Source organism: Colobus angolensis, unplaced genomic scaffold (assembly GCF_000951035.1).
Source record: "Colobus angolensis palliatus isolate OR3802 unplaced genomic scaffold, Cang.pa_1.0 Scaffold144, whole genome shotgun sequence".
Classification (NCBI taxonomy): domain Eukaryota; kingdom Metazoa; phylum Chordata; class Mammalia; order Primates; family Cercopithecidae; genus Colobus; species Colobus angolensis.
Window position 1 is genome coordinate 2,662,383 of NW_012114533.1, and position 5,356 is coordinate 2,667,738.

A 5,356-nucleotide genomic window follows, 5' to 3' on the forward strand; every position below is an offset into this window, starting at 1 on the left:
TGATAAGACTGTGGAGGCCACGCTAGTTAGGACTAGGCTGGACTGCAGTCCCTGGTGATACCATGCCCATCCAAGTAGTGCCACCGAACAGCAGCCTAAGCACACCTGTGACCCCAGGGACACATCCCCACAGGGCCAGGTAGCCCTATGGTCTATAAGGGACTCCACCCTGTATAACCAGATACAGAAATGGTTTCCTGGAAAACCACCTGCAGGATCATATACATCCATGGTCTCTGAGGAGTGTCACTCACAGGAACAGGTAAACCCATGGCACATGGAGAATACAGAAAGAATGCAGGATCAGGTGCACCGAAAGTCCACAAGGAACACCACCCTACAGGATCAAGTATGGCCAGTGTCTTCAGAGAGCCCTGCCCTCTACACGCAGCTCCAGAATACAAAATACTTATTCTGAATTCTTGCCCTGATTTCCTGGATGGTTCTCACAACACAATTTTGATCCTAGAGTAGTTTACCAGTTGCCTGGTCCAACATTGTTAACGGAACCCTTTGGTGTAGCTCCTTCCTCTCGTCTAGTAGAAGTCCCAGATACCTACTAGGTAGGGAAAGCCAAGGTCAGAGCTTTTCAGCTACTCATCTGGGAAGAGACAAGACAGTCCTACCCAGTGAATGACAGGCAGGTTCAGTATCTGCTCTACCTGCTCTATCTGCTGAGCTATCACCACTATTGGAGCCCTTGGGCCACCATGAACCAGAACTTCTGAATTCGCAGGTGTATGAATTGCTAGGAGAAGACCCTTTCTTCCTTAACTAAGCCATGTTAATAAAGCAATAAATGATAGAAAGTAACTGGAGCTAGCTTAAGCATAAAGGGTTATATACTGAGAATATCCAAGAGTATCTCACACATTTGGGCTTGAAAAGGACAGAAGCCATGGCAGCTCTCCATCTCTAGAAGCCAAAGCCCATTGGCTGTCTCCTTCATGATGCTTTTATTTTATTTTATTTTATTTTATTTTATTTTATTTTATCTTGAGACAGAGTCTCGCTCTGTCACCCAGGCTGGAGTGCAGTGGTGCAATCTCGGCCCACTGCAACCTCTGCCTCTTGGGTTCAAACAATTATCCTGCCTCAGCCTCCCAAGTAGCTGGGATTGCAGGCATATGCCACCACACCTGGCTACTAATTTTTGTATTTTTAGTAGAGGCGGGGTTTCACCATGTTAGCCAGATTGGTCTTGAACTCCTGACCGCAAGTGATGCGACTGCTTTGGCCTCCCAAAGTGCTGGGATTACAGGTGTGAGCCACCACAACCAGCCCTTGATGCTATTAATGTGACTCTGTTGCACGCACCCCAGACTCCAGTCCCATCAGCTCAAATTCCCAACTCCCAAGAGCAGAAACCTGATTAGCTCACTTTGTGTGAGGCCTTGCTTCAGTCAACTGTGACCAAATACAGCTCCAGGAGATCCACCCCTGTGGGTAGGGAGAGTAGCTCCCAAAGATGCCGGACAGATACCCCAAGAGGTGCATGTCACAGAAATAAACTCACAAACTCTCCAAAGGATGGGAAGATAAAAACTCTTGAGAAGAACAACTCCATCATAAAGGGCAAGACCTTGGCCCCAGAGCAAGCTGGCTGGAGTTGAAGGATGGGGCCAAGAAGGCCACATGCCAAGTCCCATGGATCAATCACAGTGTAATAGGTCTGGAGGCACAATAATATCTAAGGGGAGGTGTGTCCAGAAGTTACAATTCTGACTGTCCGTAGATGTCTGATTAGGTTGAGGCTGGAACACCACATTCTGATCCAACTTCAGAAGTGAGGACTTTTGTGGATGGTAAGCCTCACCCAGGTTCCTACCACCTTATTTTCTGGCCACTTGATCTACTAAAAGGAAATATACCAAACTCTCCATTTTGACTCCAAATCCCAGAGCCCCTTAGGTCCCTCCCTCTCACAGAAGTGAGTTTGAGAGAAACACCCAGGACACATCCAAGCTGTTGGATATTTTTGAGCTCCATGGAGAATTCAGTTCTTTCCCAGCCCAGTTTGTCACCCTTGCCCACTATTGGGGAACTCTGGTTAGTGGTTTTTTCTTCTGATCCCTCCACTTCACTAAGTTCAAATACTAAAGGTTTACAATAAACATGTGCCTAAATTGTACAACAATTATAAGCTATACATGGTAAGTGTAGCATGTTTATTTCCAGCAATGCCTTGTTTTGGTGTTCACAACATGGGCTGAGCACACCCTATCGAGGCAGGCACAGTCAATCCAGATGCAGTCAGAGCAGGAAGCTGTCCCTCAGCTCCCTGGCCATAGCAGAAGAGTCTGCACTGGCTGGACCCAAGCTCTGGCAGGATCTCTCCAGTGTACTGATCTGTAAACCTCCTTTTAGATTACTCCTTTTACCAATAAGTCATGTCCTGGTTTATCCCTGTTAATGCCTTTGCTCTTAAATTCTTGTCTGACATCAACATTGCTGGCCTAGCTTCCCTTTGGTTAATATTTGCCTAGCATATCTGGTTTTCATATCTTCATTTTCAACCTTTCTGTGGCTTTATGGTTTATGTAAGTCCTTTGTGAATAGCCTCAAACTGGAATTTTTTTTAAAAAATCTGATTTGAGAGTCTCTTTAAATGGGCAAGTTTTATATGTCTACATTTATTGTGATTCATACATTTGGACTTACTTCTGTCATCTTATTTTGTTTTATATTTACTATGCTTTTTCTTTTTCTTTTCTTCTTTTCCCTCTTTGTTTTTCCCTCTTTCATGCTTTCTACAGCATTGATCAAGTTTTTTTTATTCTCTCTGTTCTTTATTTTCTTGTCTACTGTTATGGAAGTTAAATACTCTATTTCTTGAGAAATAAGAGTTACCTTTAACTTTTGTTTTAGATGGAGTCTTGCTCTGTCGCCAGGCTGGAGTGCAGTGGCATGATCTCAGCTCACTGCAACCTCTGCCTCCTGGGTTCAAGCAATTCTCCTGCCTCAGCCTCCCAAGTAGCTGGGACTGCAGGCTCGCTCCACCACACCCAGCTAATTGTTTTGTAGTTTTAGCAGAGACGGGGTTTCACCATGTTGGTCAGGATGGTCTCGATCTCTTGACCTCATGATCCACCCACCTCAGCCTCCCAAAGTGCTGGGATTACAGGCATGAGCCACCACGCCCGGCCACCTTTAACTTTTAAAAAATATGTACATTTAACTTAATAAAGACTAAGTAATTAGTAAAGAAGACTAATTTTTACTTAATAAAGTCAATCTATATTTCTGTTCTTTTAAATAGTAGAAGGATCTTAGAATGTAAGCCAACTTTTTTCATCTTTCATGTTATTTATCAGTATTTTAGTCCCATCTTATTTTTATACTTTCAAAATAGTCATTATTATTAGATTTACATACATATTTACCAATTTCTTTGCATACCACTGCTTCTAATAACCCAAATATTCCTTTTGTGTCTATTTCCTTCTTGCTGAAGTACATCTTTTAGAAATTCTCTTAGCAAGAATCTGTGAAAAACAAACTCTCATTTGTATCTGAAACAGTCTTTTTTTTTCAACTTTTCTATTGAATGATAATTATATGGGTATAGAACTGTAAGTTGATAGTTATTTTTCTTCAGCATTTTGAGTCTTGAACTCCTGGACTCAATCAATCCTTCCGCCTCAGTCTCACAAAGCACTGGGATTACAGGTGTGAGCCACCGTGCCTAGCCAACTCTCTTTCTTATAGTGGCTTATTTCTTCTCCTTCTTTGTAGTGTTTGTGAACTCATCTCCAGCAGAACTTGATTTCTGTGGGACACTTGCAAGCCCTTAGCTATGGAGGAGGCGTTATAATGAGCAGTTTGCCTCTGCTAAGACCCCATGAGTTCACCAATAAATAAACTGGTGACCAGTAAATAAACTGGTCACCATTTCTGGACCAGTTTATTTATTATTTTCTTGAATTAAGGTTTCCACAGCTTGTATGTAGTGCAAACTTGCACTCTATACCCATGTTTGTCACAGGCTTGGGGTTGTTATCTCTCAAAGAAGACTCTTTTTCCACCCTTAGGCCCAGAAAGATGACAAGCTACTCTACTGAATCTGCATTTGTGGGTTAAGTTTGCTGATTCCTGTTACACGGACAGGCAATACCCATGGCTTCTAAGTTAATGAAGGGAGCTCAGTTCCAGCTCCCCAACATACAGAGGCCTGGGGACTGCTCTTCAGTCTTCATCACTGTACAAGTCTAGCCCTTATGACATATTATTGACTCTAAGACCTTTCTGAGCTCCCCTCTAGAACATTGGCTTTGAGTCTTCTTCTTCTTTTTTTTTTTTTTTTTATGTTACACGGGGTCTCACTCTGTCGACAGGTTAGAGTGCAGTGGCAAGATCTCGGCTCACTGCAACCTCCACCTCCCAGATTCAAGTGATTCTCCTGCCTCAGCCTCTCGAGTAGCTGGGACTACAGGTGCATGCCACCATGCCCGGCTAATTTTTGTATTTTCAGTAGAAATGGGGTTTTACCATGTTGGCCAGGATGGTCTCTAAGTCTTGACCTTGTGATCTACCCACTTCGGCCTCCCAAATTTCTGGGATTACAGGCATGAGCCACCACGTCCTGCCGGCATTGAGTCTTCTTCTCATTCCTGGCACTTAGGGACTTTCATTTATTGCTTTAAGTGTGGTCACATACTGTTCAATTGTTATTTTTATATATTTTTAATGTATCACATACAATTGTTATAAAGTTTCTATTTCTACAGGGTGATGTCATATCACATCAATTCAGTCTGCCACATCGCCTGAAATCTCATATTTTTGTGTGTCTTGTGTGGACTTTTGTGGATGGACTTTTTTTTTTTTTCTTTTGAGACAGAGTCCTGCTCTATTGCCCAGGCTGGAGTACAGTGGAGCAATCTCACCTCAATTCAACCTCTGCCTCCTGAGTTCAAGTAATTCTCATACTTCAGCCTCCCGAGTAACTGGGAGTACAGGTACACGCCACCATGCCCAGCTAATTTTTTTTTGGCATTTTTAGTAGAGACAGGGTTTCACCATGTTGGCCAGGATGGTCTCGAACTCCTGGCCTCCCAGAAAAGTCACCACCTGCTGAAGTCCCCTATACAGTCTGGAAGGTGGAAGTGCCAGCTGTAAAAGCGTCATTTTGAGCATCAGCATTGTTATCAAGAAGGACCCCAGCACTTGTTCCTCCTCTGTACCATCCTGAATGTCTCTCCCACTACATTATAATTCTTTTAAGGTTTTAAGGACAAAGTGTTTTCTATTCTTTTTTTTTTTTTTTTTTTTTTTTTTTTTTTTTTTTTTTTGAGACAGAGTCTTGCTCTATTGCCCAGGCTGGAGTACAGTGGAGCAATCTCAATTCACTACAACC